The sequence below is a fragment of the Etheostoma spectabile genome, chromosome 15, assembly GCF_008692095.1.
Source record: "Etheostoma spectabile isolate EspeVRDwgs_2016 chromosome 15, UIUC_Espe_1.0, whole genome shotgun sequence".
Taxonomy (NCBI): Eukaryota; Metazoa; Chordata; class Actinopteri; order Perciformes; family Percidae; genus Etheostoma; species Etheostoma spectabile.
Window position 1 is genome coordinate 25,960,920 of NC_045747.1, and position 12,320 is coordinate 25,973,239.

Genomic DNA, 12,320 nt, shown 5'->3' on the forward strand with positions numbered 1-12,320 from the left:
AGGGTAAGAATGTCAGGGCGAGCCAATCAAGGATGAGTCTTCCCCTACCATCCTGCAAAAAAACCCAACTCGCTACCTGCCTGGCTCGACACATTTGCGGCTTGCAGAAGAACTAGAGGAGACGCCAAAACGGTTGCTCTGCGCCAGATTGCAGCCGATGTGGCCGGACAGATTGGAAAACATGGGCGCTGAAATGGTTCACGGCTTTGCGGCTGCACTTTGCCTACCTCTGGGTTCGGGTACCCATGCTTAGAAAAGATCTCTGATTATTGTGATAACACCTGTCACTGCTCTCTCTCTCTCTCCATGCCCAGCACCTGACATGTAGTGCTGTTGGTCATGTTGCTGTGAATTGCCTCCTAACGGTTGACAGTTTGATGGGCTGTGCTATTGGCTGGCCACCCAGATAATAGGTTCAATAATGGGGCTAGGGAGGAGGCCGAGGCCATGTTCTGTGTATTACTTGAGGGCACACATTTTAATACTGTCATCCTGCTTTCCTCAAACTTTGCACTGCTTGGGCCAGACCTTTCCAATTGTTAAAGCTCCCATAGTGAAGCTGTAGACCAGCTTAGCTTTGTTTAATGATATCCAACAGGGTATGGTTGTTTTTAACAACCGACTGAAGCTCATCAGATTAAAGCCCGGCATCACCCTGTGTTTAAGTCTAGTGAACGACATCTAATTTAAGACATTACACACTAATACACTGCTCCTCTGAGGATCAAATGGGATTAAATTATTATGCTTCCAAGGCTCACTCCCTACACAGGCATTAAAGCCAGTGTCTTAGAAGAATCCTGAACAAGAAAGGCAGTTTGAACAGAACAAAAAAGGCAGTCATGTAAACAACAAGAAAGATAGGATAAGATAAGACAGGTGGTTATAACAGAACAAGAAAGGTAAATATGGGAAAAACAATCCCTGGATTCTTACAGGGTAACTTTGGTATTTTTCAACCTGGACCTAACTTCAGTTTGCGTCCACTAAAAGTTCTGTTTTTGCCGCTGAAAGGCTCAGACTTGTATGGATGATGATGTAGATAGATTTTTTTTACTAAAGAGGAGGATCCCGTAAAACACAAAACAGCACCAAAATCACCAGCTCACCAGACTCCATGTAAATAAACAGCAATGTTATCATTGTCAAACAAACTTTGTTCAAAGTCAAGACTAGTAAAATAAAATCAAGCCATCTTGGTTTGTCACTCCACTGTTCCAACAATCACCACTCTGGTTTGGTTGACATAAACCCTTAATTCACTTATTTACATGTGGAAATATGCTGGCTCTATAATTGCTTATTTACATGGAGTCTGGTGAGTTTGACAATGCTGATTTTGGAGCTGTTTCATGTTAACCTTAAAGGATCTCACTCCTTAATAAAAAAATGTCTGTCCTTGTGTGGATCCTTAATGACACTTAGAATAATAATATGAGCCTGTCAGTGGTACAACACATGCCCGGAGTGGTTACATTGCAGCTTTTATCACAGCTGGCGCCTGCATCAGTCTTTCTCAATGCTGTACTAATATCAATTTCCAGTGTCCAAAGGGTCCAGGTTGAAAAATACCAAATTAATCCTGTAAGGAATTCATATAAAACTGCATCACTGCAAATTGCACTCATGTCAGCATGTACATATTAAAAAAGATCTGAAAACATGTCTGTTTAAGAAGGCTTTTGGTTGATGGATTTTTGCTAGTGTCATTTTAATTTTATATATTTATATACATTTTATACTGCTTGTTTTTTACTTACTCTTTTGTACAGCACTTTGTGATTTTTATCTGAGAAAAGCGCTTTATAAATAAACTTTACTTACTTACTTACTTACTACATATGTGTTTGGCTTTATGGATTCATGTCCCTGTCCTGTCCCTGCAGCCTCCGTAGCAGCTCGGCTGTGGTTGTGTAGGTAGGCTTTAGAATATGTTATACATTATGGATGTGATGTGGTGGAGCAGCCACATTACAGCTTTAAAAATCAACAAACCTGTCAAGCGCAGAGGATTTATCCAGATTAATAAGAGAGAGGAGAGAAGAGAACGTTCTATCTCCTGCTCATGACAGCCCAGCTCAACGCACCAACCATCTCTCTACCTCACCTTCACACATTAGACTTGCTAATATAGTGTGCTTTGGTATTGCTGACTGTTTAAGTGAGTGTGAATATGTGTTTTTTTTGTGTCTCTTTAAACCTTTCCCTCATTTGACTTTCAAATATTGGACCATTTGGCAAATAGAAAACATGACACATTGAACTGAGGCGTTCCTATTAAAAACCATAACACACTGTTTCATGCTACAATGAATGTATCTACGAACAAGTGTGTGTGTGTGTGTGTCTGTCTGTCTACATCTTATTCCTCTGTGACATAAAGCTCCATTGTTGTCAAAAACATATTAAATAGACATCAATGAGCCACTCTGTTGAACTGGCTGCACATATCTTCATTACCATGAATACACACACACATTCAAACGCACTGTAGTTCATTTTGACTCCGTCCCACACACACTGTCCCGCTGCTGGAAATCACACTAATGCACCAAATATATATTCATCTGCTTCTGTAAATAATCCCCAACAAATGCAATATATCCTACCGTTTGAGTTTAGGGTCCCGCTGTTTTAAAAAAACACTGGGCCTTTTTTCTTTTCTTTTTTTAATAAAGCCTTAAATTTATAAGGTGTTATTCAAGGTTTCTTCAGTAGAAAACAATGGACATGGATCTGAGAGCCACTTACAGAATAGAGAAGTCAGAAAGACTAACACATTCTTGGTTTTGGTCTTTTCATGGGCCTTGTTGACAATGAGAAAAGAAATTCTTTTACAGTTTCTCAATCGATTTGGCACATTTCCTGAAACAAACTTGCAATTGTCAAAACTCTACGTACAATCCCCACAACGCGTGGTACGTTCAGCGTATCACTCCATGTGACCTGATGAGCTGATTACTCAATCAAAAGAATTAACTAAATCCATCAATGAATAAATCCTTGCCACCAGAACCAAAATGTTCCTTTGTCATTGCTTAGACCGAGACAGTCAAAAAGCAAAGACATCTTGTCAAATGACAGCGTACTCTCATAGGGTGATAGTTACACACTCTGTAATATTGTCCAGTTGCTACAGTAACATTGTGTATTGAGGCAGCTGAATAGTTTTGATGTCAGCCACGGCACCCATTACACTTTCAACAAAACATGTCTTTTTCATTGTATGGGCAAAAAAAGCAAAAAGTATCACAAACTACTGTACAATATGTGGAAGAAAAAAGACAATATGCTGCAAATGTATCAACCTCATGGGTCATTCAATTTCTTGCGCTCTCAATAGCAAATGAATGCAAACTATTTCAATCTGCGAGGCTTATTCAGTGCATTTTGGGCCAGAGCAATTACTTAAGCTACCTACTTACCTAATGTTCAATAGTAAAAGCAAAGCAATTGAGGAAAAACTGTAAGCAGTACATATTTCTGGATTTTATCTGGCACGGCAGCCGTTTTCTTGCTATATCATGAGATCGCGTAAGAATGATGATCACATCTCTCACAAAAATCCATTTTGCATTTGTGTCTAAATTGCCAGCTGTTGGACCAACCAGCGTCCCGTGAGAAACTGCTGGCAGCTAGGAGCGGGGTTTCGCAGTGTGTGTTGGGCGACAGTTCCTTCAAAACAACAAAGGCAGACGTGTTAGACGGATTCTTTCAATCTCCTATAGGCATTTTTTACACGCTGTAGCGGCTTCCCCAGCAGGCTGAAACGCCCCCCCCCTCTCGTTCGGGCTGCATTGCTACCTGGATGTGTAACGGAAAAAGGGGACGCGCCAAATCTGTAGATGAGCCGCAGCTTATTACTTTATAGTGAGATAAAGTAGTAAAAAAATACCTGGAACCAACAATCGGATGGCTTGCGTGCCTAACTGGTTAGTACAATAGGTCATATGTTTTCACCAATCAATTGACAGATCTGGGGAATACCCCATTCCCTCTGTCCTTATAGAAAGTAGAGCTTATACAGTGTAAAGAACTGACTGAGGGTCCAGTGTCCCCTCACTGTGTGACAGATAGACAGAGAGACACAGGCAGGCAGACAGAGACTTGCAGACAGACAGACAGTGTGTCAGGGTTAAACTGTTCAAATGTAGTCAAGGCAGTGGAATGGGAGTTTGTCATTCCAGTGGACAGGGGGCATTGTGGCAGAGGGCAGGGCAGCAGTTACATCAACATCGTCAGTCCTCATTCCATCCTGTCATCACTTCACTGCTGTCACTGTTCTCCAATTTCAACAGCTGTCTTTTTGTTTTTGCATCAAAAACAAATCTGTCTGTTGGTGATGTGCCACAAGCAACATGCACAGCAAGACAAGTGTTAGTGTGAGCCTTAAATTGCTAACTTGAGTGGTTTGCCCAACATTTTGCTGTTGAGAGACAAATCATGGCCACTTCCACAAATACTGGCCCACTCTGCTTCATTAAGATTTTGACCTAAGTCTTCCTCCCATTCCCCCTTAATTTTGAGTTCTTTGTATCCTCTAATACAGCAAATTCAAGAATACGTATGTGAAATAAAGCCTTTAGCCCAGCTAGTTTGTCACTGTAGCGGGTGTTTTTTAATGATACACTGCTTTGTCGGAAATGGCACATGAATTGACCACTGGGAGAAACAAGGACTGCGTATTCTGTCAGAAATGCAGAAGGCAATGTATTGAATGGCTATTTGTTAAGAACATGCAGACATGTTAAAAAGCTAAAAGCAAGTTAAAAGCAGACAGCCTTTAAATTCAGGACTTTGTTTTGATGTGTGCATCATAGCTCTTCAAAGTGAGTCGGTTGCCTGTTGTTGGGGAACATGCTTGGGGACCCTGTCCTAGTTAGCAGTGAAGCAGCACACTGGTTGTAAATCTGTCTGCCCGCCTGTCACGGCACAGCAGGTCTCTCTCTTTAAACCGGTGCGACTGTCAACTTCATGACCCTCTCTCACTCTGCCGCCTCTCCTGCTCTCAGCATGGATGCAGTGCTTCACCAGGAGGAAACTCTTAATTGGAAGAAGTAATTAAAACAAGTGTCATATATTTATTTAGCACATCAGTAGAGAGCTGCTGTTCTGTGTGCTCTGTTGCCCAGACATAAAGTGTTGGGCTGGGAACATCTCTGAGGCATCACCAGGCCCTTAGGAAGTGCACTGGGCTTTGAAGCAAATTGAATGTTGTGGCCAAACAGTGGAATTACAACACCAAAGCTGTCATGTGACAACCCTAATCCAAAAAGACTTTTCCCTATTGACTTACATGGCGAAATAGACGTCGTTAAATCACTGGATATGTTTTTTTAGCATCACAACCCCAGTGAAACTACTCGATTTACTATCCAAATTTAATACATTCGGTTCAATAACATTTTGAAAGTCTAGAAGAGCCGCACAGTCAAATAATTTAATCCCCATTCAAGTTAGTGGAGAGCTAAACAGGAAGTAGCTGGCTTGGTCTGTGAAGGTCTGTGAGGAAGCAGCGCCACTCATCTTCATCATCTGGGTCATTTTTGTCTCCATGATGGCTTCATGCGCCACTGAGCAACTCTCATATAGGAATGAAAGGGGCTCTGTCTCAAATGCTGTATCCAGGTTTTTATTATACATCCATGGTTAACCAGCACATATCGTATCTCCGCAATGTTTCATTTTCTTGGATTTCTCCAGTGCCTGTGGAAATTCAGCCAAATGTCCCTCCTTTTTGACTGGATGTCCGTTACCTTCCTCTTTTTTTACGTTGGAAGTCTAAACTGCTCCTCAGATCTCTGCAGGGTAAATCCAGACAGCTAGCTGGACCATCCGTCCAATCTGAGTTTTCTGTTGCACGACTAAAACTTTTGAACGTAGACACGTTCCACCAAAACAAGTTCCATCCCGAGGCTATTTAGCAGAGGCACCATTGCTCCGTCCGGCGCTTACCACCGGCCAAGGTGATTGTGATTGGTTTAAAGAAATGCCAATAAACCAGAGCATGTTTTTCTCCCATTCAGGAATGCTGTGTGGACTAGCCAGACCTTCCTCCATAGTGCTGTGGAGGAAGGTCGTTGTAAACATTCTGGGTTAACCCAAACCCGTACTGTGGGCATGCATTTCCTCCCACTTCCGGCAGCTATATGTACTATTTTTCAATCCATTTGACATAATATTAAGCTTATGGATACAGAATACATAAATATTCAAACACACCATTTTTAGAATAGGCAAAAATAACACACTGCGTGATAAAAACGGCATGTCCTGGCCCCAAACATCATTGGATTAGCATAAATTGGGCTTGTCTGTAAAGGGGAGACTCGTGGATACCCATAGAACCATTCCAGATTTCCATTCAGATATTTTGAGGTGAGAGGAAAATGGCCATGCCAGTTTTTCCCGGACCAAACTTTTGCCTAACTTTGGAGCATTATTCAGACCCCTCCATAATTCCAATATCTTCACTTGCATTGAAACGGACCACTACAGCCTCAGAAAGACAGTAAAGTCGCCCTATAAGATTGAATGTACTGTATATCAATAGGTGTGAAATTGTCCAATATGGCCAAAACTCTACATCGCGTGATGTCCCTGAGCGCTTCCTCCTGTCTGTCTTTAGGTGCATCAGTGCAGTCAGCTTTTTCTGTGTAGTCTCTCAGGCCTCCGTGGTGTTCCAGTGGGATTATGTCTGTGTTTGTTGTTCTTGATGGGGTCTGCACTCTGATGAGCCGTAATGACTAAAATGCCAGGCGAAGTCATTATATTGCTCAAATTCCAGTGCAAATAGCACATATAGACAGAACTTAAATATATTTGAAAGGGGGGTTTTATAGAGAAAAAAAGAATGTAGATCAGTGCCAATTTTAACGACATTAATGTATTTTGTTATATCTCCAGTGTCGAATATTTTACTATAACGAAACAATGTCCCCTTCCCACCCATACACTTCTATTGATTCTCTGTATTGTTTTTGATCTTCTCGCATTATTCCTCTCCCCACTCGGAATCCTGACAGCAACACTGACACGGTGAAGTGAAGGTATTTTCAAACAGTCAAGAGAAGGGAAAAAAAAGAAGAAAAAAATACCTCCCACCCACCATTAATGTCAAGTTTCATCAGTTGCAGCATGAGTGTTTTAATTTCATCACGCTTACTTGTACAGCCACTGTAATCTGTGGGCTGTGCATCACACAGTGTGACTGCAGGGCTCGCCCAGAACGGCTCTCCGCGCTGTTGGTGATGTTTCCGCCAGCTTTAATGAGGGCATTTCTCGCCTTTCTCCCCTTTAATGTAACCGAGAGATTTCATCATTTCATCGCTGTGACAGAGGGATAAAGGGAGACAGCGAGCTAAAACGAGAGCATGTTGGCCCATCAGTCAGCCTCAGATCACCTTGCTGCTTCTGCTCCTCCACTGTAGCCAGCGGCTGTCAAAATAAAGCTCCTTGATGTGTTCCACACACTAAAATGATACTTATTTCCATGTATTCCAATGCATGTATTCTTTTTAAAGAGACAAACACCCTATTCAAAAATTGTGTCTTTAATCATATTGGGTCACATTAATATTATTATTATAAAAAAAAAAGTTATGTTGAGTGTGCGCCACATTTATTAAGGCTCAGGCCTTAGCTCAGCGGCCTGGGATTGAGTTTTATCCGCGGCCCTTTTGCTGCATATCATTCCCCTTTTTCTGTCTTCAGCTGTCCTACCAAATAAAGGGGGCAAATGGGCAAAAAAGACTTTACAACAAAAAAAGAATACAAATACAGCATTAGAATTTGCCGAAGCAGTTCTTGGTCAAAAAGTAGATAACAACATATGTCTTGTCGAGTAATCTCAATTATGTCATTTTCAAGAGGAAACCTTCAGACAACCACGCAACAAGCATTAAAAGAAGCATGAGACTGTCCCCATTGAAAATGAACTAGAGCATCACTCCTTTCAGCAAACGCTCAGAAATACAAATCCTCCAAACTACACGACGATCCAGGTCCTCTAACACCACCCGTAGGAGTGTTTTCCATCCTCAATCTGAACGCAATAATGTTTACATTAAGTCCTGCTGAATCTTGCATTTCTATTTTGTTAGGGATTATTTAGGTAGCTTTGCAGGACATATTACTCCAAGAAATTATTTTAAAGATACAGACCATGTTAAACTTGCGACATCACGGCATTTGTTTTCTTTTGGCCAACACCAGACCTTGTGTTCTGTGTTGTGTGTGTGTGTGCATTCTTGTGTGACAGAGTACATGTTTTCATGCTCACGCTAACCTTGTTAGGCACCACTGCACACACATATAGACCTATATTGTTGTGTGTGTGGGAAGCAGCCGCATGACGAGCATACATCCAGTGAGGTGCCCTGTTCGTGTGTGTGTGCGTGTGTGTGTGTGTGTGTGGGTTGTGTGGTTGTGTGTGTGTGCATTCTTTTGTGACAAGTACATGTTTTCATGCTCACGCTAACCTTGTTAGTGTACCTCCATCAGGAGGACATATGTGTTCAGAATGTGACCATGTTATTTCCCTGGAATCAAATCCAACGGCTTTTCAGGAAAACACACACACACACACACACACACACACACACAACACACACACACACACCACAAACCCCCCACACGACCCAACACACCCCACCCACACACACACACACACACACACACACACACACACACACACACACACACACACATCCTCCGGCCTGTTAGCATGTGTGTTGAGGCAGGTCTGTTATTAAAACTTGCTGACTTCTGCTCAGAGAATCATATTACGCATTGTCACTGGAGGCCTCAGGATGTTACCAATGATATACATATTTTTAGCTCTGTGGGCAAAGCTGCATTGCATGTGTCTGTGTATGTGTAATATATGAGGTTACTTTGGGCCTTTTTTATGCATCAAACAGAGGAGCTTTGAGAGCAAAGTTTTCCACACTGCAATCAAAAAGTGTTTTATTGCAAGTAAATTAAACGTATGACTAAACATGTATCAAAGCAAATCTGAAATGTATGATACTGAATGGATTATAATAGCACACTATGAGACCTTACTACATTTGATTGTTGAGTATAATGTGTTATAAGCGCCATCAGTCAACCTCTAGTTAACATTTCATTTAGTTTTGTTTCAACCTGAACCCTATTTTCCTATGCATTGGTGTCTGACGTGAACTAAAAACCTTTAAGCATAGTCTATTTTGTCCAATAAAAGTGCTGTTCTGTTATAATTTAAGTGGAAAGGATCTCTACAGAGACTTTTTTTGTTTGACCAGTAGAGTGGTTGGGTCAAACAACACAGGACTTACACCCAGGAGACCGGTGTTCGTGTTCCGCGTGCCTCTTTTTCTAGACCCAACTATCGCTTTCTTCTTTTCCTAAACCCAACCCTCCCATTCTTTATTTCCTAAACTGAAAACGGAAATGTACCTTTTTTAAGCCCACCCACGATCTGATCCTTAACCTAACCCACCTTTAACTGATGCCAATAGTCACGACTAAGCGCAATTAGATATGACAAATTTTAGCGTCAATAACAAAGGCCAAAGGCACCTGACCAAGCGTCCGTTTGTTACACAACGGGAGTGAGAATGTGTTGATCCATCACTGATCACTCATTGATGAAATATGGGTAAGTGATGCAACTAACGTTTTTAAACTGACTGTACTGACAGGTGAGGTAAATGTGTTTGTAGAGATGGTCCCACTTTAGGGGGAACATGTTCTTCACCATGACTGGTTTCTTTGTTGTTTTATAACTTCTTTGCTGTTCATTTAAACCTTCCAAAGACAAACTACAGTAAGCAATTGTGTGTTTAAATTCTCTCACTCCAGCAACAAGTTGCATGCTTTCTGTCTGGTTATGGCCAGGGCCTTTGAGCTATTTCTCTGCTCGTGCCTTCTACAAAAGACTGTAAGAGATGACTTGCTGAGTGGCTCTCTTATCCCAGCCAGCACAAAACCGTGCCACAGTGAGGCTTTAGCAAAGGTTGACTCCCTTTTGGAGAGGAACACAGCGGCAGAAGTCGCCTCTAGAGGAACAATGCCAGTACATTCAAATTCAAAGCCAATTGGAAAAAAAATTGTATTGTTGCATAGTTGTTTTTACATTCTTTTTCTCTGCCATCTTCCTGGCCTTCTGCCAGTGGAATGCTACATTTCTTAAGCCCAGTTCAGAAGATTTGAGACAAAACTGTTATAAAACATTACAGCGGTATACTGACAGGCAACATTGTAGTGTGGTTTGGCAGGGCTACTTCACATACCTTAATCTTTTGACAAGGTGGTCGAAACTGCAGCTAAAATCATCGGGGATCCACTTGAACCGCTCCAAAACATTTATTGGAAACGCAGCTCTAAGAAGGCTCTTGGTATTATGCAGGATTCTAGTCATCGTGCACACAATCTCTTCCCCACCTTCCCTCTGGGAGACGATTGCAGAGCATCCAAACGTGCTCATCACATTTCAGGGACAGGTTTTACCCCCAGGAAATAAGGATTAATAGTAAAACAGGAAGGAGGGCTGTGGTATTTGTTAGTTACTATGTTTACTGTGCTTGGATATTTTTAATTGTTATTTTTAATAATTAATTTTAATTGTTACTTCTTGACTGGTGCTGAGAGAGTCCCTAGGCACATTGTATTCCATTGTTGTGGTACTCTGTACAGTAATGCATATCACAATAAACTTGAACTTGAACTTATTCTGGCTGATCAGACCTTCCTCCGAATTGTGTGGGTGTATAGACTGATTGATTAACATCTTCCTGACCCTGCTTTTCCACTGGGTTGTGTATCGTCTCGCACTATATCACGCCAGAAGCGTCTTGCTGCTGGGATCTACCTTCCCCTCCTGGCACTCCTGCAGTTAAACTCCCTGACTTCTTTTTTCTGGCGTTGTTCTTATAAAAGGGATCTGTGATGTATCTTGCGTTTTTCCAACTCCAAGAGAAATCTCTTGTTGTCTGGGGTGTTTTAGAGGAGTCATATATGACATGGGGGAGTGAGTGTGTTTTGTTGGAATTGACTGGATACTCTGTCCGAATGCCCCGAGGTTCACTTGAAAAAAGACCTGGCGTGTATCTGTAGCGGAGCGGAGAAAAGTTGCAGTGGTCTGACCCGGCCTGTCTCAGCTCGACTCAACCCAGCTGATGGTGTGGCCGTGACTCAGCTGGTCCAGTCTCCAGAGGCTGGCTTTAGAACGTACGAGACATCACCTGTTTCAACAGCCAACAGAGAAGTCAGCTGGTAAAGTACGCTGTAAACTATGGAAATATAAGGATCTATAATCTATTTTATTTTTATGTAACAAACAGCTGGTAGGAATGGCAGTTTTAGACAGAGTCTCAACAACCCCCCCAGTGTTAGAACAAAGCAGAAAATCTGTGAAATAAAACATGTTTTAGCCCATCTAACACTTCACTGCAAATGATTTGGTTCTCACCAATACAAACCAAACTTAGATTTAGAGGTGTTAGATAATTTATCTTGTTGTAAGAGTGAATTTCTTATTTTAAGTCTTCAACTTTACACTATAATCTTAAATCAAGCAAGCTTGTCAAGTGAAATTATCTTGCTGCATGGACAGATAATTTCCCTTGTTTTTAGTACCTTTTGCCTCAGATTTTGTGTTTTTATCTTGTTTTTCTTCATCTTCATCTTCGACCGCTTATCCGGTGTCGGGTCGCGGGGGCAGCAGCTCCAGTAGGGGTCCCCAAACTTCCCTTTCCCGAGCCACATCAACCACTCCGACTGGGGATCCCGAGGCGTTCCCAGCCAGGTTGGAGATATAATCTCTCCACCTAGTCCTAGGTCTTCCCCGGGGCCTCCTCCACTGGACGTGCCTGGAACACCTCCCTAGGGAGCGCCCAGGAGGCATCCTTACCAGATGCCCGAACCACCTCAACTGGCTCCTTTCGACGCGAAGGAGCAGCGGCTCTACTCCGAGCTCCTCTCGGATGACTGTGCTTCTCACCCTATCTCTAAGGAGACGCCACCCTCCTGAGGAAACCCATTTCGGCCGCTTGTACCCTGGATCTTGTTCTTTCTTTCTTTTCGATGATCTTGTTTTTCGACACCCCTTTTTTGCAATGTTGAAATGTAACTGTAGCTCGCATCTCAATATCACTAAGGTTAGCCACAATCATATTTAGACAAAACAAATGTTATTAATAGCTTTAAAAAGACTGTAACTTGGAAGTAAGGCCGGAAGTACAGACAGGCTTTGCTATGGAGACGATACACCGCCTTGTCATATTTGTATGGTTTTAGAACACTGCAGACCTATGATAGATAGATAGATAGATAGA

General features: G+C 42.1%; 1 protein-coding gene and 1 long non-coding RNA gene across 3 annotated transcripts in view; one reads left to right on the forward strand and one right to left on the reverse strand.

Moving 5' to 3' along the window:
• Positions 1 to 4,940, reverse strand: part of LOC116702407 (uncharacterized) — an 11,309-nt gene extending 6,369 nt beyond the window's left edge. The window contains exons 1-2 of the long non-coding RNA XR_004335151.1: positions 4,930 to 4,940; positions 3,973 to 3,976 (exon numbers count right to left, since the gene is read on the reverse strand). This is a non-coding gene — a long non-coding RNA (uncharacterized LOC116702407). The remainder of the gene's footprint in view (positions 1 to 3,972; positions 3,977 to 4,929) is intronic.
• The window catches only part of cemip (cell migration inducing hyaluronidase 1), a gene marked incomplete at its 3' end in the record, with an annotated part of 254,772 nt that overhangs the window by 102,391 nt on the left and 140,061 nt on the right, over positions 1 to 12,320 (forward strand).